The sequence below is a fragment of the Lolium rigidum genome, chromosome 7 (assembly GCF_022539505.1).
Source record: "Lolium rigidum isolate FL_2022 chromosome 7, APGP_CSIRO_Lrig_0.1, whole genome shotgun sequence".
In the NCBI taxonomy this organism is placed as follows: Eukaryota; Viridiplantae; Streptophyta; class Magnoliopsida; order Poales; family Poaceae; genus Lolium; species Lolium rigidum.
Window position 1 is genome coordinate 49,905,625 of NC_061514.1, and position 27,917 is coordinate 49,933,541.

Genomic DNA, 27,917 nt, shown 5'->3' on the forward strand with positions numbered 1-27,917 from the left:
ATACAAAAGAGGCAAGCTCCTACCGCTGGGGTTCATAGACCCAAACACAGTTCATGAAGTTACGGTTCGACGGTACCCCAAGGACACAGAGGACAACATCGTAATTTTTTTAGAGAAGCAAGCGAGACAAAGAGGATATATTCTTTCCCTACAACTTCAAGTGAGTGTTATATATAACATATATTATGCTTGTGCACCTTCCACTTTATTCTCGTAATCATTGAGCTATGCTTGTGCAGTTTCCACTTTATTCTCCTAATCATTGATCTTCACCTTGGAGTCATAAACGTCATGGACTCGAAACGTAAAGAATATGCGGAATGGGCGGACATGGCTGCCATCCTCCGGAGGTAGTTTCAATCAATTTCGTATTGGCATCTTCATCTCGCTCTAATTCGAAGATATCATCAACTAATCAATTACTCATTTACTCATTATTTTTTGCCGGGCAGGGCTTGGAAACGGTTCATCAATACTGTTCCGGGTGAATGGAAACCGGAGCTTACATTTAAAGATTACCTCGTAAGTAGTACTATATATATAGCTATGTCCGTGAAACTTTATATATGATATTTACTTTCAATACGATGCTTGATTATTAGTTTGATCGAACTATTTTTTCGTAAAGTGTATGAGGCAGGAACAAGGGAATAACTTATGTGGATACTACGTCCGCACCTTCATGCGTGACATGTCCTGTCCCAAGGGTGGGGATGCCCAGATACACCACACTCGTGTACGATAACAAATTTTCACAATTAATCTTAATTAGTACCATCTATTGTATTGAGTTCCATTCATATATATTGATCTCCTTTTTTAAATATAGATGACACGCCTGCGGGACACTCTCATAACAGCGGATCAAATAAAAGCAATTCAAGAGGAAATCGCGGGATTCTTTATTACCGAGGTCCTTACCCCAGGTGGAGAGCACTATCGGAAGATCGTGACGGCGGAGGATATTCGTTCAGGAGATGTTGTATTGTAAATATGCATGCATTACGTGTACTGTGTTGACTATGTCGTGTACTGTTGACGATGTCTATATATATTCATGACGATTTTTTGTGGTTTCTTGAATGATATATATGCATTGCTGAAACTCTGCCGCGGCAGAGAAACGCCCGTTTCTCTGCCGCGGCAGAGAAACGCTGGTACAGCCTAAATCCGTGCCGCGGCAGAGAAATAGCAATTCTCGCCGCGGCAGAAAGCCTAGGCCCGGTTCGTACCACGAACCGGGACCAAAGGCCTTCCACCGCGAGCTCCCTGGCCGCACCACGTGTCGATGCCTTTAGGCCCGGTTGATCTTTGAACCGGGACTAAAGGGTACCCCTTTAGTCCCGCCTAGTTGGTCCCGGTTCGGGAACCGGGTCTAAAGGCCCAAATGGACCGGGCCTATTGCCCCGTTTTCCACTAGAGCTATTGATCAGCACCTGCTTGCGGAGTTTGCTAATTTCCTCTCCATTCAGAAGAAAAGCCGTGACGTAGTTGTTCATCACGAGCTGCAAAATGATCTTGTAGAGCACACGTGGACGCTCAAAGGAGCAGCGCGCGAGTCCTGCTCTAGTTGAACCTTATTTTATTTGGGTTTTATGGATTATTTTATTTTTATTTTATTATTGTAGAACTCATTTTTATTTATTTCATGAGTTAGAACTTTGCAAAATAACATGGTATGTATATGAGAAAGTAGGTCAAAAGCCTCATTTGGGGCCGCCCGTATTGCGGGTGTAGCTGGGCAGAGAGCCAGAGACACCCACATACGCAGCCCTTCGTGCCGAGCCCCTCCATATATGCCCGATTCTGCGATTTTGCTAGACGCCATATAGGGAGCGTGAGTGGAGACGCTCTTAGCAATGGTTTCGGCAGATTGTCGTGAAAAAAAAAACTTTCCAATCTTAAGAAAATGAGAGGCAACCTTTGGTTGCAGGAAGAAAAAAACGTAACTTTAACTAATCTATATATAGCTAGCTAGTTGTAACTGCACTCAGCCGGCACCTTGCCGTTCTTGAACCGCTCCTTGTCGGCACAATAGTCGTAGATCATGTACATCTTCTTTACGTTCTGATAGGCCGCCCGCTGCTCGGCGGTCAGACTCCTGTACTTGTTTCTATTCCACCGCCGGTCCGGCGAGTTGCATGGCGTCGAGCTGTTGCTGCCGCAGGCGTGGATGCTGAACCCCTGGAACCCCGCAGTGAAAGGCGCGCGGTTCCAGTCGATCTTGGTCTTCCCGCCGTCCGTCGCCCAGGCGGAGCCGTCCCACAGGCTCGCCCGGACGCGCATCGGCTTCGCCGGGAACTCGTACCCCGGCACGCTCCCCGTCAGGTTCCTCAGCACCCGTATCGGCCTTTCGTCCACGAAGATCCTGCCAATTGAACGCATGTACCAGACACAGATTCAGTCTACTCGATCTGATGAAGGCCACAGCACGCAGCTTGTAGTACAAGGATTTTGGGGCATATATGTATGGACGTACACGAGCTGGTAAGGGTTCCAGAGGATCTTGTAGTCGTGGAAGTTGGCTGCTGGATTGAACCACAGGTGCAGGCTCTGCTCCCTGCGGCCGTGGCCGTTGACGAAGACGTTGGTCTGGAGGGTGATGGGCTTTCCGTCCACGTTGCCCAGGAACTCGAAGTCCACCTCGTCGTGGTTGCCGCTATCAGGCTCCGACGTCAGCTACGCATAAAAGAAATTTTTGTTTGAACAAAGTAACAAACGGTAAGTATACAAGCAACACCGATCAGATCAGCAGCCTAGCTCACGTAGAAAGTTGTGACAACTCCGGCTGTGTACCCTCCGGGGACCTTGATCCTCATGCGGAAGAACCCTGAACCGTACGACAACTTGGACGCAAACCCAGCGCCCGAGTTCTTGTCCATGGCCAGACGGATCTTGGTCCCCTGGTTTACCAGGTGAAAGTCATCCGCCCCACGCTGGCACGTAGTTCTCGTCGAACGCCGGCGTCCTCGCCGGCGCCATGCTAGCCACGGCCAGGAGGATGACGATGAGGAGGAGAAGCGGCAGCAGCGGCATCTTGGAAGCCATTGCTGTAGATTAGCCACTCGATGTGCATGGGAGGGTTTGCTGCTTCACCAATTGAAGCTCACCTGGCACGTCCTTATATAGGTTTCGATCCATCCTCAAACATTCCATAGTTACCAAGTCTATACACGGGTAAGTTTTTAGAACCAATGTAATAGGTTTCCTTGTGTACGTTGATTAGGAATTAGCAATAGTTTATCCGGAAGGTTGCCATGAGTATTCTTCGGCCGTGTTCCTCCCCTATGCCCTAGTAGCTTTCATGTACATGACCCTGCTGGTCTAGTCCATGAATAGCATTGGTATGTTTTCATCTGTATTTGTTAGCCCATATGCCACACTCTTTGTTCGCGAGCCTTGAAAAAAAATACAAAGACCAAAAAGAAGAAAAAGTGTACCACTATGGCATCCTCTTCGTCGTGCTATGTTAGAATTCCTCGCTGCCCGGTGATTTTCAATGGCACCAACTACGATAAGTTTGTGGCCTTCATGCGCATCCAATGTGCGCGGTCTTCGACTTTGTGGTGGCGAGGTCTCCTGTCCACCGTGTTGAATATAAATACACTGCCTAGTCTCTTTCTATCAGTTCATACTTTTGGTTTGATTGGCTTGTGCAACAATCTTTCATGGTATCAGAGACAAGAGGTCTTAAGTTTAAGATCATGCTCACGCAGTTTAAAAAAAAAGAAAATAAGATTCTGCAGCCCGCACCGAACCCACGCTAAGGACTAAAATAGCCTAGACGTGAGGGGGGTGTTGAATATAAATACACTACCTAGTCTCTTTCCATCAGTTAGAATTTTTTGTTTGATTGGCTAGTGCAGCAATATTTCACACCATGCCCTGTTGTTCATGTGGATCCTTTCCCACCTATGCCATCGGTCATTTCTGGTAATGCTTCCTGGGCTGCAAAGGATGCAACCTAGACTGCGAAGGTTGCTGCAGATGATGCTTACGATAAACATGTACTTGAGTACTCATCTGCACTTGGTATCTATCGTGATGGTTTAGCTTTTTAAACTCAATGGTGTGATGAGAATGTTAAGGCTACTGCAGTTCTCTCTTAGTAGTCTCAGTTTGATTCTAAGTTTATGAGTCTAGGTAGATAGGGTCTCACCTTCGTTGGTGCTATCATCCTTCTGGTGATTCAATTTATTAATGTATATTTGGTATGTTAGGAGCATGCACTTCAGCAGGGCAACTCCACTGATGGTTCTCTCTATTTATTTGTGGTACGTTAGGACCCGCTTGAAAGGTGAAAAATACCATAGTTTCAAATACTTTAATGTGTTTAGCTGTGACTAAAAATTGTGGTATTAATATTTCAGTATCTCTCAAAACATACTAATTTTGAAGTACTGAAAAAACAACGCTGCACCTTTTTTTCCTCCAGAAACTGAAGTATTACTTGCCCATGCACTTAAATACTATGGTTTTGTAATGTTTCAGTTTTAGAGAAAAATGGTTACCAAACTAGGCCTTATCTATATCGAACGGTGACGAGGAATACCCACTTGAATCAACTATTATCATGAAAATATGAGACCTTTTAATGAGGATGATGGAGATTACCTCCAAAATATCCTAGGAATCCTACCGCCAACCAATACATTTTTATTAGGTATCATTTGTGACCCGTTTGACAGAGATAAATCTTGTCAAAACACAGTGGTATGTTCTTTCAAGTTATTTATCTTTTCCTGTTTATGTCCATAACTTGTGGTGGTCGCTTGACATCATTGTTTTGTTTTTGTTTTTTTTTTCATCCACGGCGTCATCCAAAAATTACATGAGAAGGTAAGAAGGTGGTTTCCTGCATTATTATCCCTGGTGAAAGCTTGGCTGTACTACGCCTTTGATCAAGTTGTGTCAGTACCGTTGTGTACAAGACATAGATGGGTGGCCGCCTATCTTTCAGCAAAGAGGCGTGCGAGAACTTCCATAGAACGAAGATTTACAAGTTGGACAAGCTGTACAAGTTATCAGCACTTCATTGTCAAGTGGTCCTGTTTTTTGGAAAATAAATAAGCAAAGAATTGCGACGGATGTTGTTATTCCAGTTATCCTCTAATTTGTCAAGTACTCAAGGATCGTTTGCTCGATCGTTTTATCTTTATTATTTGAGGACCTCAATCAATCCAGTCTGCTCACTGTTGTTCACACATATCACTAGATATTTTAGATGCACTCGGCCGAATCGAAGAATGATATGCAAATTTGTCCATATATAGTAAGGATGATCAGATCGGTCATTTGCGTGCATTAGATCCATCATCCATGGCTGGTGAAGCATATTATTTTCCATCCATGACACAGCTGCTCAAGCATTATTTCTTCTGTTCCTCGTCTCACTCGTTATACTGCTCATCGGCAGGAAAAGATGGAGCCGAAGAAAAAGCAAGCAGCAGCTAAACCTGCCGCTCCCACCTTCCCCTCCGGGCAAATTCCCGGTGATCGGGCATCTCCACCTCGTCGGCTCCCTTCCCCACGTCTCCTTCCGCGACCTCGCCCGGAAGCACGGCCGGGACCTCATGCTACTCCGCCTGGGCGAAGTGAACACGGTGGTTGTGTCCTCACCTCGCGCCGCCGAGGCCGTCCTGCGCACGCACGACCACGCGCTCGCGTCCAGGCCGCGCTCCACCGTCGCTGACATTATCTTATACGGCTCGTCGGACGTCGGCTTCGCGCCCTACGGCGATCCCTGGCGGCAGGCCAAAAAGGTCGTCACGACGCACATGCTCAACGCCAAGAAGGTGCACTCGTTCCGCCACGACAGTGAGGAAGAGGTGCGCATAAACGTCGCCAAGATCCGTGCATCTGCGACAGCGGCATCCGCTGGCACGGTGCCCGCGACGGCGGTGGACATGAGCGAGCACCTGGACTCGTACGCGAACGACGTCGTGTGCCGCGCGGTGCTCGGGAGACACCACGGCGACGATGGCAGGAACAAGCTGCTCCGCGAGCTGACCAATATCAACATGTCTCTCCTTGGGGGTTCAACCTCGAGGACTACTTTCCGGGCTTGGCAATAGTTGGCGTGTTCACCGGCTTGGTGGTGTGCCACAGGGCTACGAGGGTTCGCAAGAGATGGGACGAGCTGTTGGACAAGCTCATCAACGAGCAGGGTCGCCACCGCGAGCACGAAAAATGATGCCAGCTCGTACTTCATACACGTCTTACTCTCTCTGCAAGAAGTGTACGGACTGACCACAGACAACGTAAAGGCGATCTTGGTAGTAAGTACTCCCTCCTTTCATGTATCCTCTAAGTTTGATCAATTTTATAGGCAAAAATATGAATATTTTTTATATCAAATTAATTTTATTACATTCACCGTAAAATATATTTTCATAATACATTTGATTCATGTCGTAGATGTCTATATTTTTGTCTTTATCATTTAGTCAAATTTAGTAAGGTTTGATTTGACTAATTTCATAAATCTTATTCATCGAAACGGAGGTACTACTTGGAGTAATTTACTAGCAGCAATACTTCAATAAAAGGACAATTAATCTATTCAACGAACTGATAAATTCCTAACTTCTCACATGGTAATTGTTAAGCTTCATGCACTAGCCACTTGAACCAAAAGTTTGAACTGATGAAAAGGGCTAGTCAATCTACTTATACACTTCACAACACCCCCACTCGCGTGTGACGGGGGAAGAGAAAGTCAACACGTGAAAGAAGAAGAGCACACCGAAACAGCGGTGGCTAAAGAGGGGGGCAACAACAATTTTTAGGATTAATTGCGAAAATCATGTGAAAGTCAGAGGTTGAACTTGAGACCTGGGGCTCTGATACCATGTTAAGCTTCATGCACTAGCCACTTGAACCAAAAGTCCGAACTAATGGAAAGGGCTAGTCAATCTACTTATACTACACTTCATGACACTAATCAACATGACATGTTTGATGCGGGGATCGAAACGACATATCTTGTGCTTGAATTTGCAATGGTTGAGCTAATGAATAACAGACACGTCATGGCTAAACTGCAAGCTGAGGTTAGAAGGAGGCGTACACCGGCGTCGAACCAAGAAGAACCACGACAAGACGTGCTCACAGAAGAGGAGCTCGGTGACATGGCCTACCTGAGGGCCACCGTGAAGGAGACGTTGAGGCTGCACCCGCCGGGGCCGCTCCTCATCCCTCACCTCTCGATTGCCGATTGCCAGATCGACGGCTACATGATCCCTGCCGGGACACGGCTCATCGTCAACGCGTGGGCTCTTGCTAGAGACCCCGCGTCTTGGGAGATGCCAGAGGAGTTCATGCCGGAGAGGCTCCTCCCAGGAGGCAGCGCGGCAGCACTCAACGGCAAAGGGAAGGACTTTGAGTATTTGCCTTTGGCTCCGGACGGAGGATCTGCCCAGGCATAAACTTCGCGAATGCTGCTGTGGAAATGATGCTAGCTAACCTCGTGTACCATTTCGATTGGGAGCTGCCAGCAGAGATAGAGGAGGTTGATATGAACGAGGTGTTCAGCTTGTCGAGCCGGCGTAAGGAGAAGCTCCTTCTTGTTCCAGTTCCAAGATCCGTCTCCGATAAGAGAGGAGGGTAACAAGTAGTACTTCCTCCATCCTACCAAAAATATCTTAGATTTATTAAAAGTTAGATGTATCTAGACACTATCTAGTGAGTGAATACATTCAACTTTTGACATATTTGAAACACTTTTGGTGGAACGGATGGAGTATGAAATAAGAGAGTGGATAATACTTAGTTTACGGATATTGTGATGGCATCAAAATCAAATGTAAGTCGTAATCCATGTTGCAATTCATGACCAACACAAATCATGAAAAATATTAATAGTTTGGAGTATTTTTCTCGGTTCCAACGACGTGCAAGTAGGAAGTAGCCAAATTCCAGTTGCAACTCCAATTACAACTGAAAAAAATAACAGTTACATATGTTGCAAGCCATATCTAGCACAAATCACGACGTTATTCAATGGTATAAAAGACAATTAATAATTAAAGTATTCCCCATTAATTGAGAATTAGCAAAACCGATAAGATAAATAGTTATATTTGACGTATTCAATGTACAACAACTATTGAAACAGCTATATTTGTAGTAACACATGTGCTGTTGTAAACATAACCTTAATTCCCTAGCCTTCGTGAGGACCCCATTAGAGGCATGATGTGGGCCTAAATGCGCAGCTACATGCACATCTCCTCCTTGCGCATATCTATAACTCTTTGTCGATGAATACTCCCTCCGTCATCAAATAAGCGGACATCTAGCCCTAAACTTTATCCACAAAAGTGTGTACTCCTATCTTTTCAATGTACTTTAATTGCTTCTTTCTCATCGCACGGAAATCAAACCCAATAATATTAAGCACATATTTTTCGTGTTTTCTACATGCACTTAGTTTATTGGAGGTTAAAGAATTAAAGAGGAGAGATGCATGTTCCCAATATATTTTTTTACTCCACTTTATAATTTGTCTTGAAAAACCCGCATGTACACTTATAGCAAGTATAATAAGTCCTAGTCAGTTGGCTATAAGAATTAAAATAATATATTATTACCTAGTTGGAGGAGAGAGGGGAGGAGAGATAAGAGGGGTATGCTCTTATGCAAGAGCCAACTCTAGCACGTGCTCCTAAACACTATGTGAAAGTGAATGATGGGTCATGCACTAATAAAGTAGTACAATTTTAAAGCTCACTATTATACATGTTGGCTCTAAGATGGGTATAGATGACATGGCATTTGCCTTATAGCCAACAGTTGACTTTACTTTTGAACTTGCTCTTATTTGTGGACGGAGGGAGAACACAAGAAATTATACGCAATTCCCTTCTTGATATTAGTACGAGACGCTCCTCTCCTTCTGCATGGCCAATGCAGTCTACCATGTTATGTACAATGAAGAGATGCTCAAAGACGCCGGTGAAAGGATGAAACCTCTCCACTACCAATAGAGCTAAGAACTAAAATTATTTTAATTAATTTAGGTTAGCTGAACCCTTCTTACAATTATTAAACTCTTCATATGGTCCTAGTTTTAAATGAGTGCCACTAGGAGTGCAATAACGATAAAGAAGCCAAAGAAGGTGAACAAATATTTCTTCAAGAGTTCGGTATTAAACCCCGAGTTATATCTGTAGAAAAAGTTCGCTTGTAACATTCTATATTTGGAGTCCCAACGATTTGGTGTACACATAATTTTTTACCAGCACATGCCACTTTTCCCTGACGACTGATGCATGCACGAAGGCTACTTGCTCATTGCTAACATGGGTGGGACCCACCAAAAAGTTTGTTTGACTTCAAGTTGTTATCAACACTCGAGGTACTCTCAAAATATACACCAAAAAATTGCACTTGTTCTTAAAAATTTCAGATGAGATATTAAAGTTCAACATGAAAAATATAAATCAAATCATCCATGCAGCATTTTTTTTTAACTTGTAGAAGAGAACTCGTAAAATTATATAGACAAATAATCACCTAGCTTAATAGTTTTTATGTGTGTTTATATATTTTTTTGTCAAACAATAAAACTTGCAAAAAAAAGCTTTCAACATATCGAACACACCTTTCTAGCAACAAAAAAAACAACAAATTTTCTTGTGGAGAACTAATTTGAAAAAAAAATCACCATCTATTTTGACAAAAACAAGGAATAGTTAAAACAATAAAAATGTGTTTCCAACAACAAAAAGGTTAAACAAAAACTTCTTGCCGAAGATTCATTTTCAAAAAAGGCAACAACTATTTTAATAAAAAATAAAAATGATTACAACAAAAAAATCACCGCGGTTTCATCATTTTGAAAATCATGGAAGCATCAATAAAAACATCGAGGAAAACATAACTTGTAGCAAACATCCAGAAAACATTACAATAACTCGCGCCTCCTTTCACAACGAAACTCGTATAATTTCGTACATTTTTAAATCACTTGTACACCATGAAAAATGGAGGATACTTAACTTGTAGAAAAAGACCAAAAAACTTTGCAACTTTTTTTGGTGGCAGCAACATTACACACGTATGCCAACTCGTTTGACTCCAAGCATAGAGTGATGCAGCAAGCTCAATTTTCCACATAAGATGAGTCGAGGTTTGTATCAAACTTTTGGAGAAAAGGTGGTTCTATCTCTGTATCTTCATATAGCAACCTGCAAATTATAATAGAATAGTTTTGTTTCTCCAACTCCATCGATAGGTTTATGAGGAACACATGATGTGTAATAAATATAAATACTGATAACCAAGAACACATATCAGGTGTAGCTAGTTCAAAGTAAGAGTATCGAATCACGAGGAGCTACTAGTAGTGATCTTAATACCCGTTGCTACTATTATCTTAGGTTACTTGTAAGTTATTCTAATTTCAAGATAAAGTATGTAAAAGACTTGTTTTGTGTTGATAACTATAGTAAATAAGAACAAAGAAATAAACTAATGTAAACTAAAACAAGAGAGTATTGAGAACGTGTTTGTGGTATGATTGAGGGGTTCTCAAGAAGTGTAAGTTCCACCACTAGTTCTATGATTCATGTTAATTAAGATAAAATATGCTTCGAAAAATGTTATGTATGGGAGAGCTCCGTAATAAGATGCGCCCAGAAAGCCATCGGTCATCGTATATCTAAATAACCACATCATCTAGCCTTCTGCAGCCACATATGGACTGATGATATTAAGGGGTGTACCCATGGTCATCGATATGAGCTTTGTGAATCCCTCTTATCCCCCTTATCCACGTGTTAGAGCGCCGATACGGTAATATCACTTTTCGCCATTCGCTCTACCACTTCAAAGGGTGGTTCCCTCTCAAGACCAATAGGCAATATTACATGGTGTACAACATGTAATAACAAGAGAGAAAACTAACACACACTAATACTTAAAACCATAGATCATCTTAGATTCATCTCATATTTATGCTAGGGTTTCTCCATATCTTCTCAAGAATAAAGGAACTACTCATACATGAAGGGGATCAACATCATAGCAATATCAATATGAAGGTACAGTTGCAAATATGTGTAAATCCCAATAGAGTTCGGATCACAACCACGTAGACAAAGGGGATCGCAATGAAGACGTTGATGATGGAGATCGATACGTTACCCTTCAAGATCCTAGCCTCCTCCTCCTCTTCTGTGTGTTGATCGAGATGGTCATGGAGGTGATGGCTGCGGAGATGGCGGCGGCGCGGCGGAGCAGCAGGGCTCTGCCCCTTAGGGTGTGGGATGAAGTGGTACCTCTCCTTGCCTCCTCCCCTCTTCATATAGGCACTGGAGGTTGGTATCGCGAACCGACGGAGCTGGGGCCGAATATGCCCACTGGGCCTTCTTAAATGTTGTTCTGTTTGATGAAACGGACCCAACGAAGCCCGGTACGGGTGAACGGTACGGGCAGACCCGCCCGTACCGATGCTCATTAAACTTGCAGGTGGTTTCGTATTTTGCTCGGCATTTCTTCATTCGGACTCCGATTGAGGTCTTCTTTGGCTCGTTGGACTCGTATGGACGAGGGATACAAGACCATTGTCTTAGAACTTAAATATAAGATGTTAGAAAATATCACTTTTCCTACACCTTATATGGAGAAGTCTGGTGTCTATAATTCTCCTATCTTGTACCCTCTTGGTCTCTTTTGCTCCATTTTTCCATGATCGTCAATAACACCTAATACATATCAAAGACAAGAAAAATATAGTATGCGAAGCTCATATGAAAATGAATAAGAACTCGTAAATATGCAAAATAGGCATAGGTGTATCTAGCTGGACCATGAAATGAGTGACAATATAAGTAATAGTATACATAAAAACCTCAATAAAATAGTGCTAAATTTCGAGCTATCAAATACTAAAGTAAATAAAGTAAAAATAATAAACCAAAATATTTTTTGTATTTTTGGATGTAAGTAGAACTGAAGATAAAAGAGCATGAAAATGATATTAAAGGTGTTTCTTATGGTTCAAAATTGATTGTGGTTCATAGTTTTACTTGACATCTCTCGTAAACATGCTGCGAAAAATATAGCTTGAAACAACAAGTTACAAGCCCCGTGAGAACAATATTAATGTAATGATTGATATGCATTCAACATGCATTACATCCTAGCATAGATATGATGAAGTTTGAGAATTAGGAGAGTATTGTCTTAGGTTGGTTATAGTGGGGAGTAACTTAGACTAGTAATATGCATGTTTATGTTACTACTTTCATAGCAGGTAGGATCTTATATGCGGTTTCATACATTGTGTTATTTATTATGTTGTAGACTCATGTTTTCAGGGGTGCCATGTTATGGTAATATAGCTAGTTACCACCAGAATCTCTTTCTTCATTTATTTTCATGACATGTCACCAAAATGTATTGGGGTGTGTGATGTTACTAACTATGTTACTTCCACTACAAGTAGTCTTGGTAACTTTGATATGATGTTGATTAATAATGTACTAGCTTGAGAAAACAAGGTCACTAGAATTTCACTAAATGAATTCGTTTCTCCGTACTGAGGTAATCATTGGAAGGGTAAAAACATTAATTAGCAACACACAATTTTTTTGTCACATTCCACTACTAGATTACTCCAACTAACACCAAAAAAACCTAAATGGGTTCTTGCATACAGGTTTGATTGGAACAGAGCATAACGGGGTAACATATGAATCTATCAATACATCAGGCATACACTCAACAATTGTATCTCATAATTATTAATCTAATAAACAAAAGATCTACCATCAAGGTAATACCAACATGACCACAATCATGGTATGAAGCTCATGTGGCTCTACGAGTGAAGCGCATAGAGAGATGATACAAGTTAGTTCGACAAACTCATAGACCAGATGTGGACTACTCTCTCTTTGTCTTGGCGGTGATATTGATGATGTTGATGCAGGCGGAGGAGTAACAAGGGGTGATTCCGGCGGTGTTTCCCCCTCCAATCCTCGCAGGTATGTCTTTGGTTCATGTTTTATGTTTTTCACGGCCACCTCCTCGCAACTCTACGATTTCTGAGTATATATATGAGGTTTTAGGTCAAGATGACTCCTTGGGCATGCTTAATGAGGAAAACTAACCAACGGGGAACCTCATGGGCCCTTGGCACGAGTGCACGACCCACCATGGTCGTGCCATATGCCCTCTGGCCGACCCACTGGTCCACTATGGCACTTCTTATTCTCACTTCATTGAAATTCCCAAAAACCCGATGTGGCAAAAAAAAGTCAAGGTCCCTTTGACATCTTGAAGGTTCCTCAAAATCAAAAAATACGTAAAATAAGAATTTTCTGTTTTGCGGATTTTCAAACAAAACAAAGGGAACTATGTGAAAAACCCTCAAAATTAATGCATAACATGGTTAAAACCTTACTACGATGCAAGTATGATGGATTATCACATAGTAAACACCAAAACTCATGGATGCATTTTACATGTATCAACATATAGCGTGTGCTTTCTCCACAAAATTGATTCAAGGTTATTACCGTTTTGAAACACCTGTGCTACATCAAAAATCTGGGGAACCACAACCTGTAGCAAACATCCAGATGCAGGAAGCAACCTCACGCAGACCGCAGACACGAGGGAGAATTGGCCAATCGCGTTGATGGTCACGACCAAAATTCGGTTTTCCTCCCCCTCGCTAATGAGCGGGTGATGCATGTAAAATGCATACATGAACTTTGTAGTTTATTGTGTCAAAATCATTATTATTATACAACTTTATTATATTTATTGGTATTAACCTATTAATAGTTGCAAAAGCACACAAGTTGTTGTTTTATACTTTGTTATTATGTAGTAAATAGATAAATATGGAAGGAAACCGGTTATTATGGTGAAATATGGAGTTTTCCAGAATCTTTCCGTGAAACTTTTCAAAGATTGACACGGAAACTCCCGAAGACGATGTTCCAATGAAAAAGTTACTAAACACAAAGTTGTAGGAAATTTTCTGAGCATGCTTCTAGATATAGAATTCGTCCGAAACTAACTACGGAAGCTCATTTTGAAGTCCAATTATTGTGGAGTCAATATGCAGTTTTGGAATTCCGAAAGTTGGTGTCGTGATTAACACAAACTCTTGCCATACTTGATTGATTCGACCAAGACACGAATTTATGGCTTATAAAGGACATAGGGGAGTCATAGGAATGTTATAGAGGTGCCTAGGGGGCATCAATCCTATGGTCTAGATTGCAGTGGACGGATGTATCTCCAACCATCACCACCGTGTTGGTTGTTTCCGCCATCATTCTGGTAGCTTCTTCCGACATGCTCGTTGCGATAGTCTTTTCTTTTGCCCCTTGGCTCCATGTTGATGTGGATGTTTATTTCAAAAGGAGGTGTTATGATATTTGTCTGCACCTTTGTACATGGATACCTTTACTTTATCCCTCGAGGTGGAGGATATCTGAATAGGATCCTTATTGCAGAGTCAAATATGAATCATATATTGAAGATGAATCCACCTGACGAGGGATCACCTCGGCAATGCCTACGTATTGTAGACTTGGGTTTTGAGAGAGAGCGACGATGGAGATTCCGGGAGCGAGATTAGGCACACGACGTACCCAGCTTCGGGTCCTCTCGGTGGAGGATCCCTACGTGCTGCTAGCAATCCAGTATATGATCATAGATGTGTTTACAGGGTGCCGCCGTAGGCAGAGCTATGTTGTCTATCTATTGGCCTCCCTCTTTCGGGTACCCTGGCTAGCTTTATATATGCAACCAGCCTAGGGTTTTACAAGAGTCCTAGTCGACTATTTATTCGGGTTGCCTTGTTGGGCCTTCTCCATATTGGGTCTTCTCCATATTGGGCCGAGCCAGGTATACTAATAATGGGTACCCGAAGGGTATGCCCATGTCAGTAGCCTCCGAGTTTATAGGGAAGTCGAAGACTTGCGTAGAAACTCCAAGCATAACAATCTCCGAAGTCGAAGAAAAATACAAGGTGAGGTCCATGCCGCAGATCACGTGTAGCGTAAATGATGTCGACAATTCTTGAAATTATCGGGTGCGCGGCAGCGCTCCCGATGGGAGTAGCCCCCGAGTCTATGGGCAAGTGCTTGCACTTGGGCATAGACTCAAGTTGTACTACTCGATGAAGAATTTGACTGTACTTCTGGGCGCAGCCCTCTTTTTATCGACTCTGTTAGAGGACTTAATGAAATCCAGCACTCCCGATGGGAGTAGGCTCCACTCGAGTCGTAGAATCGAGTTGAGTCTACAAACATTGATTGTCGTAGATGCTGTCGAAGTTATTTTCTATCGGGTGCGCGACCAGCGCTCCCGATGGGAGTAGCCCCCGAGGCTATAGCCAAGTGTTTGCACTTGGGTGTAGGCTCAACTTGCTTGTAGTCGACTCCACAATTTTTCCTCTTTCTTGTATCTTATTGGAAGGGTGAACAATACTCTCAATAAGAGTAGCCCCCTAGCCTATGGGCAGGTGCTTGCACCTAGGCACAAACTCGAGTTGTACTACTCGATAAAGAACTTGGCGCAACCCCTCTTTTTATCGACTCCAGGCCGTTGCTATTTTTATTTGACATCCATATCTATATTGTACAGGGATAATGGTAATTGGGGCTAGTTCATCCGACGGATCGTGTACTAGTTAACTCGCTCTAGTGGCAATCCGCAAAAACCTTCTTCAAGATCACGTCCCTGGACATGATCTCGGGATACTGGTGCTAACTCGACAGGTGCCGCTTAAGGTCTTACCATTCTGTCGAGTCCCAGTCATGTTTATCGGGTACCTAACGCATCCGTTAGGATTTTTCTTCGTATCTGTTGATACGGAAAAAAGTAGCAAACCGACGTCAGAGACGGCGCCACGCCACGCAGAATGGATCTGGGGTCTTACCTCGCAAAGTTTTGCGGCATTCAGAGATTGATCGCAACTTTGGCGCTCTGAGAATATTTTGTCAAGTGCCTTGTTCGGCTGATGCAATGACCCATTTTGCGGGCTCTTCTATTTTTCTCTCGGGCTTGATGAGACAGCCAAATATATTAGTTCTTCTATATTGTCGGGTACATCACCGATGACGAGTCAATGGACCCGAAGATTTGTCCATCCTCTTTTTTTTTTGGTTCCTCCTTGATGAAAATTTCGTCGAGTTCTTTCTTGAAGAAAATTTCTTCGGGTCCTCCTTGAGGACAATTCTTCGGGACCTCCTTGAGGACAATTCTTCGGGTTCCTCCTTCAGGAAAATACTTCGGGTTCCTCCTTCAGGATAGTTCTCCGGGACCTCTTTGAGGATAATTTTTTAGGACCTTCTTGAAGATAATTCTTCGGGTCCCCCTTGAGGATAATTTTTCGGGATCTTCTCTCTTTTTGAAGACAATTTCGTCGAGTTCTCCCTGTAGACAATTTAGTCGGGTTCTCTCTTATATACTTTGAATTTTGCTTTCTCCTGCACAAATAAACAAACTTTTTCTATCTTTTCCTTGACTATCTTTTTCGCATGCGGTGTCAGATGCTCGGATTCGATGATATGTAAAGTGAATATATGCCGTGCAGCCCCCGAGCGTCGGGTGCGGCAAAAGTAAATGATAATCAACTTTATATGAAATAAATGAACACTTAGCTTATTGGGCACGACGGAGTCGATGCGTGATGAGGTCTTCGAGTGTAGATAAGAAGTATAGCCAAAGTAGAAACCACCAAATAGTAAAATGGATGCCGCAAAATTGTTGATGAAGAAATAACCGAGCCCCTGAGCGTTACTGGGGTGATGTCATGATTGTTGCTGAAACGCTGTGTCACAATTATTACTCGGGGCGAAGTCGTTGTCGAGCCCCCGAGTATTATCCGTGACGCCGAAAGAAGGGCATTAAGGATGAAATACTGAAGATGAATCCAAGATGAAGTACTTGAGATGAATTCATATTAAAGATTACACCATCAAATATGAATCATATATTGAAGATGAATCCACCGATATCATAGAGGATGAATCCGTTGACCCGAAAAATGCAGTAATAACCATAGAAGATGAATCCGCTGATATCATAGAGGATGAATCCGTTGACCCGAAAAATCCAGTAATAATCATAGAAAATGAATCCAGTGACCCGGAAATGCATCGGGTAATATTGTATAAGTGAACCAATAATATTCATATAGATGAATCCATATAAAATAAATTCACCGGAAGTGCATCGGGTACCGAAGAAGACAAATCCAGTAAACCAAAGAAGATAAATCCATTGAGCCGAGGAAAATGTATCCATAGCCGAAGAAGATAAATCCACTAAGCCGAAGAAAATGAATCCACTGATCCGAAAAAGATAAATCCACTAAGACGAAAAAAATGAATCCACTGATCCAAAGAAGATAAATCCACTAAGTCGAAGAAAATAAATCAACTGAGCCGGGAAAGATATATCCAAAACCGAAGAAGCCACTAAGCCGAAGAAAATAAATTCACCGAGTAATCGAGTGTATTTGCAGTAACGATGTAATGGCGCATCCTGAATGTCGGGTGTATTTTTTGTAATATTGTAATGGCACAGCCCCCCGAGTATTCAGGTATAGCGAAAGTAAATAAATGATTGAATCTTGTAGGAAGATGAAAACTTAGCTTTTTATCGGGTGCGGTGGAGCCGACACAGGAGCAGGTCGTCTCGGCCTATAGGAGTGCATCGTTGAGTTCGTGGCGGGCGAGCCCCCGAGCGAGGCGAGTGCGTGTTGTCGGGTTCACGGCGGACGAGCCTCCGAGCATGCGACTGCACGCGGTGAAGTAGTTGGAGTATGTTCCGATCTAAGGTTGTATTGGACCGTGGAAATCTGCGCGCAAATAACAGTACAAGCAGAAAAATATTTGACCGAATAAATTTTACGAATAGTAATTAATTTGAAACATAGCACCTGATTGTTGTTGTGTCAGATGGCGTGACGCTAGGTGTGCGATGACGAGTATGCACTGACGAGTTAGCGACGGACGAGGCCTGCGGCGAATTCATAAGCTTGGCGGATCGTTTTGTCGATGGGGTCTGGCGATTATCTTGGCTCCCACCAGGGTCTCCAGAACACATTTGTCCAAAATGATGCATACACAACAAATCATTACGCAAAGGATTAGAAAATTAATTAATTGATGAGAAGGAGAGGTGAGTCTGAATAGGAAAAAACCCATCTGTCAATCTGCCAAGGCTCCGCGATACGAAGTGTGCGCTTCTTTTTTGCTTCTCTGGTCTTTGATTGAATCATGCCCGACTTTTCTGCATATGGTACGTGATGTGATGCCTGCTGCTGTCCTCCGTCAACTTGCTTTCTTCCTCGGGAATTGCTCCATCAGCTAGCTACAATGGCTACCGATCAAGGAATCAACCAGTGCACGTAGCCGAGTTGGATTGATGTGAAACCCGACGAACTGAAGTATCCATAAAACAGATCGGCCCCTCCAATTGCAGCGATTCCGCCGATTCAGCCGCACGGTAGCACGCACGCGCGCTGTAGTCGTGGTTCGCCAAGTCCAAGGATTCTTCAGGCGCCATTAATTCTCGGCAAAGTCAATTAAAATAAGTCGATAAGATGTGATCTTGGCCACCGATGTAGATCAAGGATCCCGCCCGGATAACGAAATCCAGTCGTCGCTGATTCCCACAGTCGGCACCAATTGACGAGGTGAACCAATAATATTCATATAGATGAATCCATATAAAATAAATTCACCGGAAGTGCATCGGGTGCCGAAGAAGACAAATCCAGTAAACCAAAGAAGATAAATCCATTGAGCCGAGGAAAATGTATCCATAGCCGAAGAAGATAAATCCACTAAGCCGAAGAAAATAAATCCACTGATCCGAAAAAGATAAATCCACTAAGACGAAAAAATGAATCCACTGATCCAAAGAAGATAAATCCACTAAGCCGCAGAAAATAAATCAACTGAGCCGAGAAAGATATATCCAAAACCGAAGAAGCCACTAAGCCGAAGAAAATAAATTCACCGAGTAATCGAGTGTATTTGCAGTAACGATGTAATGGCGCATCCCGAATGTCGGGTGTATTTTTTGTAATATTGTAATGGCACAGCCCCCGAGTATTCAGGTATAGCGAAAGTAAATAAATGATTGAATCTTGTAGGAAGATGAAAACTTAGCTTTTTATCGGGTGCGGTGGAGCCGACACAGGAGCAGGTCGTCCGACGGATGGAGTCGATGAAGTGGACGCAGCCGATGAAGTGGAGCAGGTCATTCGATGGATGAAGTAATCGGCCTATAGGAGTGCATCGTTGAGTTCGTGGCGGGCGAGCCCCCGAGCGACGCGAGTGCGTGTTGTCGGGTTCACGGCGGACGAGCCTCCGAGCATGCGACTGCACGCGGTGAAGTAGTTGGAGTATGTTCCGATCTAAGGTTGTATTGGACCGTGGAAATCTGCGCGCAAATAACAGTACAAGCAGAAAAATATTTGACCGAATAAATTTTACGAATAGTAATTAATTTGAAACATAGCACCTGATTGTTGTTGTGTCAGATGGCGTGACGCTAGGTGTGCGATGACGAGTATGCATTGACGAGTTCGCGACGGACGAGGCCTGCGGCGAATTCATAAGCTTGGCGGACCGTTTTGTCGATGGGGTCTGGCGATTATCTTGGCTCCCACCGGGGTCTCCAGAACACATTTGTCCGAAATGATGCATACACAACAAATCATTACGCAAAGGATTAGAAAATTAATTAATTGATGAGAAGGAGAGGTGAGTCTGAATAGGAAAAAACCCATCTGTCAATCTGCCAAGGCTCCGCGATACGAAATGTGTGCTTCTTTTTTGCTTCTCTGGTCTTTGATTGAATCATGCCCGACTTTTCTGCATATGGTACGTGATGTGATGCCTGCTGCTGTCCTCCGTCAACTTGCTTTCTTCCTCGGGAATTGATCCATCAGCTAGCTACAATGGCTACCGATCAAGGAATCAACTAGTGCACGTAGCCGAGTTGGATTGATGTGAAACTCGACGAACTGAAGTATCCATAAAATAGATCGGCCCCTCCAATTGCAGCGATTCCGCCGATTCGGCCGCACGGTAGCACGCACGCGCGCTGTAGTCGTGGTTCGCCAAGTCCAAGGATTCTTCAGGCGCCATTAATTCTCGGCAAAGTCGATCAAAATAAGTCGATAAGATGTGATCTTGGCCACCGATGTAGATCAACGATCCCGCCCGGATAACGAAATCCAGTCGTCGCTGATTCCCACAGACGGCGCCAAACAGAGAGGTGTTATGATATTTGTCTGCACCTTTGTACATGGATACCTTTACTTTATCCCTCGAGGTGGAGGATATCTGAATAGGATCCTTATAATACCTAGCTTCTCTGATTCGGCGCTCTAAGGATCCGATCCGTGGCTAATTGTCCCTTGGATCCGGCCTTTTGCGCTGGACATGCAAGCGTAACGGTCAGAAGCAAGCTTCCGAGAGGTATGTGCATTTTGCTGCTGATTTAGTGCTTTGGCAAAGATGTACCTGGCCTTCTCCATTGTTGCTGGATCGTCGTACTCATGTAAGAGATGTTTTTCTAGTATTAGGTTGTATTTTGGTGTTACCGTCACCTCTTAGAGCAACTCTAACAGAGACCGAAAACCCCGCCGGAACCATATTTTTCCGTTGAGTTTACGGGTTCGGGACGAAAGCGGCCTAGACAAGAGCCTAAACTCACGGCTTGGCCCGCAAACTTAGTTTAGGGGCCCGACAAATGTGAGTGCGTCCCGTATTAAAATGGGTCGCGGAGGGGAGTTCGGTTTCCAAACCCTACTCCCCGCCACCGCCACGGCCGCTCTGCCATCTTTCTCCACCTTCTCCGACGAGAAATCTCGCCACCGCCAGCGCTGCGTTCGCTCCACCGCGACCTCCCCATGGTTAGCCGCGGAATTTCCACGATGGGAGCGGTCGGTTGGTCAGCAGAGACCCCCCCCCCCCCATTTTCCGCTTGGAGGCGTGATACGTTCATTTTGCATCACTATTTTATATCATAATTTGCTGTTATTCATTGATATATTTCATATTTGGAGATGATACTTATGTTATTTCATCTATTTTGCATGTTTCATGATTATTGGAGGATCGCGCACCGGAGTCGGGATTCTGCTGGAAAAAGCGCCGTCAGAATGCAATATTTCGGAAGATCAACAATTGACGGAAATTATATGAAAAATCCTATTTTTCCAGAAGACGAAGAGAACCAAAAGGGGGAGCCGAGGAGGGCCGCCATGGGGCCCCTCTCATAGGCCGGCGCGGGCCCTGCCCTGGCCGCGCCGCCATGTGAGGAGGGGGCCCACAGCCCCCTCTGGCCTCCTCTCCTTCGCGTACATCTTCGTCCCGAAAACCTAAGCTCCAGAGGATAGTCGCGAAGAGTCACAGCCGCCTCTGCGCGGGCGGAAAACACCAAAGAGAAAAGAGCTCTCCGGCGAGGCTGAAATCCGCCGGGGAAATTCCCTCCCGGGAGGGGAAATCGACGCCATCGTCACCGTCATCGAGCTGGACATCATCTCCATCACCATCGTCATCATCTCCATCATCATCACCGCCGTCTCCACCGCTGCACATCGTCACCGCTTGTAACAATTCGGGTTGGATCTTGATTGTTTGATAGGGGAAACTCTCCCGGTATTGATTTCTACTTGTTATTGATGCTATTGAGTGAAACCATTGAACCAAGGTTTATGTTCAGATTGTTATTCATCATCATATCACCTCTGATCATGTTCCATATGATGTCTCGTGAGTAGTTCGTTTAGTTCTTGAGGACATGGGTGAAGTCTAAATGTTAGTAGTAAATTATGGTTGAGTAATATTCAATGTTATGATATTTAAGTTGTGGTGTTATTCTTCTAGTGGCGTCATGTGAACGTCGACTACATGATACTTCACCTTTATGGGCCTAGGGGAATACATCTTGTACTCGTTTTCCAATTGCGGGGTTGCCGGAGTGACAGAAACCTAAACCCCCATTGGTATATCGATGCAGGAGGGATAGCAGGATCTCAGAGTTTAAGGCTGTGGTTAGATTTATCTTAATTACTTTCTTGTAGTTGCGGATGCTTGCAAGGGGTATAATCACAAGTATGTATTAGTCCTAGGAAGGGCGGTGCATTAGCATAGGTTCACCCACACAACACTTATCAAAACAATGAAGATTAATCAACTATATGAAGCGAAAGCACTAGACTAAATTCCCATGTGTCCTCAAGAATGTTTGGTCATTATAAGTAAACAAACCGTCTTGTCCTTTGTGCTAAAAAGGATTGGGCCACTCGCTGCAATTATTTCTCTCGCACTTTACTTACTCGTACTTTATTCATCTGCTACATCAAAACCCCCTGAATACTTGTCTGTGAGCACTTACAGTGAATCCTTTGTCAACACCTTCTGCTCCTCGTTGGGTTCGACACTCTTACTTATCGAAAATACTATGATACACCCCCTATACTTGTGGGTCATCAAGAATATTTTCTGCCGCCGTTGCCGGGGAGTGAAGCGCTATTGGTAAGTGGAATTGGTAAGGGAAACTTTTACTGTTCGTGCTGATTTTATTTCTGCCTGCTGCCATAATTCATTATGGAGAGATCTTCTCTTGAATTTTTATTTGGAAAATCTACTACTACTGCAAAGGTAGTGGATGAGGCGCCAGGTGAGGAAGAAGTTCTGTACAAAATACCTATGAAAATTATTGAACGTGTTGTGGATAACCGTTATGCAGGGGATGGAACTGTCCATCCATAAAATCATTTACTGTTCTTACATGAATTATGCGGTTTATTCAAGTGTGCAGGTATTGCTATGGATGAAGTGAGGAAGAAGCTATTCTCTATATCGCTGTACAGTAAGCGGCGCATTGGTATAAATTACTGAATAATGGGGATTCTCTTGAATGGAATGATATTGTGCCCCGATTTTATTCAAAATTCTATCCTCCAAGTGAAATTCACAAAGACCGGAACCACATATATAATTTCTGGCCTCATGATGGAGAGAGTATTGCCCAAGCGTGGGGGAGATTGAAGTCTTTAATGCTCAAATGCCCCATTCATGAGCTTCTCGGTAATATTATCGTTGATAATTTCTATGCAAGACTTTCTTTTCAAGATAAGACCTTGCTGGATACTTCTTGTTCTGGATCATTTACACGCAACAAAGAAGAGTTTAAAAGGGACCTTCTTAATCGGATTCAGGAGAATACCGAAGGATGGGAGAACGACAAAGATAGAGAATCAGGTATAAACTATGATTATAAATGCATTGAAGCTTTTATGGATACTGATTAATTTCGTAATATGAGTGCTACTTATGGTCTTGATTCTCAAGTTGCTACAAATCTTTATAAAGCTTTTGCCTCTCATTATGAATTGCCTAAGAAGAATTTTGATAAGTATCATGAACCGTATAAAGATAAAATTGATTCATCTATAAATAAATGTGTTGTAGTTGAAACTGTTGATCATGTTATTCCTGAAGCTTACATTGAAAAAACTCCTTTCCCTGCTAAAATGAAAGAGTATTCTGTTATAAATAGTGCGGTTAATAAAAGTGAAAAGAAACCTATAGAACCTGAAGAGCAAATAAAAGTTGAACCTGCTATTGCAATAATTAAAGATCTTGTGACTGAAAATGTGGAAGATGGTCATATTATTTTCTGTGAAGATGCTTCTAATATTGTTTCACATCCTAATAAGTCTAGGAAAACTAGTGTTCCTATGCTATCTGTTAGAATTGGTGATCATTGTTATTATGGTTTATGCGATATTGGTGCAAGTATTAGTGCTATTCCTTATGAGCTTTACACGGAGATTATGCATGAAATTGGTTCTTGTGAACTTGAAGATATTGATGTGGTTATTCGGCTAGCTAATAGAGAAACTATCTCTCCAATTGGTATTGTTTGAAATGTGGAAGTTCTATGTGGTAAGATTAAATATCCTGCTGACTTTTTAGTACTTAGTTCTGCTGCAAGTAAGTATTGTCCTATCATTTTTGGTAGACCTTTTCTAAATACTTGTGGAGCTGTTATAGATTGCAAGAAAGAGAAAATTTTGACTAAATTTGCTGGTGAATCTTACGAGTTTAACTTCTCTAAATTTGCCAAAACTCCTTATAAAGCTGATTCACCTAATAATGATTTTAGAGTTGAACAGTGTGCATCTATTGCTCTTGCTCCTAATAATCCTTTGCAGCAACATCTGGAGAATAGTGAGAGTGAAGTTTTTAGGGAAGAAAGAAATGAGCTTGATGAAATTTTCCTTCGTCAACCTATTCTTAAGCATGATTTACCGGTAGAAGATCTAGGTACAACACTGCCACCAAAAGAAGATCCTGTATGATTTAAAACCATTGCATGATAATCTTAAATATGCTCATATTGATGATAAGAAAATATATCCTGTTATTATTACTTCTAAGCTTTCAGAGTTCGAGGAAGAAAAGTTATTGGAAATATTGAAGAAACACCGAGGAGCTATTGGCTACACTCTTGATAACTTGAAGGGGATTTCTCCCTCTATTTGCCAACATGCCAATAATATGGAAGATGATGCAAAGCCTGTTGTTGAACATCAGCGTCGTCTAATTCCTAAGATGAAGGATGTGGTAAGAAATGAGGTATTAAAACTTCTTGAAGCTGGTATTATATATCCTATTGCTGATAGTAGATGGGTTAGTCCCGTGCATTGTGTTCCTAAGAAAGGAGGAATGCCTGTTGTACCTAATGATAATGATAAGCTCATCCCTCAAAGAGTAGTTGTAGGGTATAGAATGTGCATTGATTATCGAAAAGTTAATAAGGTTACTATGAAAGATCATTACCCTTTACCTTTTATTGATCAAATGTTAGAAAGGTTGTCTAAAAATACTCATTTTTGCTTTCTTGATGGTTATTCTGGGTTTTCACAAATTGCTGTTAAAACTAAGGATCAAGAGGTCCCTATGGAACTTATGCTTATAGACGTATGCCTTTTGGTTTATGTAATGCTCCTGCTACTTTTTCAAAGATGCATGTCTGCTATTTTTCATGGCTTTTGCGAGAATATTGTAGAGGTATTCATGGATGATTTTTCTGTCTATGGGAATTCTTTTGATAATTGCTTGTGGAACCTTGATAAAGTTTTGCAGAGATGTGAAGAAACTAACCTTGTTCTTAATTGGGAAAAATGCCACTTTATGGTTAATGAAGGAATTGTATTGGGACATAAAATTTCCGAGAGAGGTATTGAAGTTGATAGAGCTAAAGTTGAAGCAATTGAGAAGATGCCCTATCCCAGGGATGTTAAAGGTATTCGTTGTGTTCTTGGTCATGCTGGGTTTTATAGGAGGTTTATTAAAGATTTCTCCAAGATTTCAAAGCTTCTTACTAATCTTCTTCAAAAATATGTACCTTTTGTTTTTGATGATGATTGTAAGGAAGCTTTTGAAACTCTAAAGAAAGCCTTAACAAGTGCTCCTATAGTTGAACCTCCTGATTGGAATTTACCATTTGAAATTATGTGTGATGCTAGTGATTTTGCTGTAGGCGTTGTTCTTGGACAGCGAGTAGATAAAAAATTAAATGTTATTCATTATGCTAGTAAAACTCTTGATGCTGCTCAAAGAAATTATGCTACTACTGAAAAAGAATTGTTAGCTGTAGTCTTTGCTTGTGACAAGTTTAGATCCTATATTGTTGATTCAAAAGTTACAATTCATACTGATCATGCTGCAATTAGATACCTTATGCAAAATAAAGATGCTAAGCCAAGGCTTATTAGATGGGTGCTTCTGTTGCAAGAATTTGATTTGCATATTATAGATAGGAAATGTGCTGATAATCCTGTTGCTGATAATTTGTCTAGATTGGAAAATATTGCTTATGATCCTGTTCCTGTTAATGATAGTTTTCCAAATGAACAATTGGCTGTAATAAAGGTGAGCTCACGAGATAGCCCTTGGTATGCTGATTATGCTAACTTTATTGTTTCCAAGTACTTGCCCCCAACCTTTTCAGCTCAGCAAAGGAGGAAATTCTTTTATGACTTGAGGCATTATTTTTGGGATGACCCACACTTATATAAAGAAGGAGTGGATGGTATTCTGCGAAGATGTGTTCCCGAATATGAACAACAAGAGATATTGAGTAAATGTCATGGTAGTGCTTATGGAGGACATCACGCCGGAGATAGAACCGCGCAAAAGGTTCTACAATCAGGTTTTTATTGGCCAACTCTCTTCAAAGATGCAAGGAAGTTTATTTTGTCCTGTGATGAATGTCAAAGGGTTGGTAATATCTCCAAACGCAATGAAATGCCTATGAATTATACTCTTGTTATTGAACCGTTCGATTGTTGGGGATTTGACTTCATGGGACCTTTCCCCTCTTCAGAAGGTAACACTCATATACTTGTCGATGTTGATTATGTTACTAAATGGGTGGAAGCCATACCCACAAAAAGTGCTGATGGTGAGACCTCTTTAAGGATGCTTTTAGATATTATTTTTCCTTGATTTGGAGTTCCTAGATATCTTATGACTGATGGAGGTTCTCATTTTATTCATGGTGATTTTAGAAAAACTCTTGCTAAATATGGTATTAATCATAGAATTGCTTCCGCTTATCATCCTCAAACTAGTGGGCAAGTAGAATTATCAAATAGAGAGATTAAATCTATCTTGCAAAAGACTGTTAATAAATCTAGAAAGAATTGGGCTAGTAAATTGAAGGAAGCATTATGGGCTTATAGAACTGCTTATAAAAATCCCATGGGTATGTCACCGTATAAAATGGTTTATAGGAAAGCTTGTCATTTACCTTTAGAACTAGAGCACAAAGCTTATTGGGCTGTAAGAGAACTAAATAAAGATCCTAAACTAGCTAGGTAAGAAGAGATTGCTACAATTGAGTTCTCTAGATGAATGGAGAAGTGAAGCTTATGAAAATGCTAAACTCTTTAAAGAGAAAGTTAAGAAATGGCATGACAGAAGAATTATCAAAAGAGAATTTAATATTGGGGATAAAGTCCTATTGTATCGGTCTCGTCTCAGATTCTTTGCGGGAAATTACTCTCGAAATGGGAAGGACCATATGTCATTGAGGAGGTGTATCGTTCAGGAGCAATTAAAATTAGTTCTCTCCAAGGCGATGCCACACAAGTGGTGAATGGACAAAGACTCAAGCATTATATCTCAGGTGATTCTTATAATGAAGATGTTGATGTTATTCGAGTTGTGACACCGGAGGCTTTCATCAAAGGTCAAATTGACAGTCCGGCAGAGTTCGACTTTGAATAGGTAACAGTACTGGTAATAAAAAGTTCGCGTTTTACTTTCCGAACAATGTTTTTGCTATTTTTTGGAAAATATGAAAAATTACGAGATCGAAACGGAGTGGAGGAGACGCACGAGGGCGTGCCCCCATAGGCCAGCGCGGGCCCTGCCCTGGCCGCGCCGCCCTATGAGGTGGGTCCCTCGTGGCCCCTCTCCGACTCTGGTTCAACCTGGTACTTTCCTTATGTCGTAAAAATTCCTGCTATATAATCCCCCGGACCCCTGGAGGTCCGTATATCATTTTCTCGACGTGTTTTGTTTCGAGCTATTTTTGCCAGGATCTGTTTTCGATCTAGAAGCATCATGGTCTCCAACAACAAGGGCAAGGAGCTTTCGGATGAAGATATTCAAGATCCCGAGTGGAAAGAGGTGGACAAGAGCGTCAAGGAACAAGATGAAGAAGAAGTGGAGGAAGACTCGCGTGTATACCCGCGTGCTACCATCGCAAGCATCGAGGTGGTGGAGAACCCTTTCAGTGCTAAGAGGAGCGCAAGAATTCGCACCGGAGGAAAGGTTCCACGTCACTTCCTAGCTCCAAAGACATCTTCTCCAGGCAGCTACAACCCCTTCCGCAATCTAATT

At 42.4% G+C, this 27,917-nt stretch overlaps 2 pseudogenes; one reads left to right on the plus strand and one right to left on the minus strand.

Annotated features, from left to right (window-relative positions):
- Positions 1-1,974: 1,974 nt before the first annotated feature.
- LOC124670759 lies at positions 1,975-3,048 on the minus strand (annotated as a pseudogene).
- Positions 3,049-4,937: 1,889 nt separating this feature from the next.
- On the plus strand, positions 4,938-7,888 carry LOC124671326 (annotated as a pseudogene).
- Positions 7,889-27,917: the final 20,029 nt, after the last annotated feature.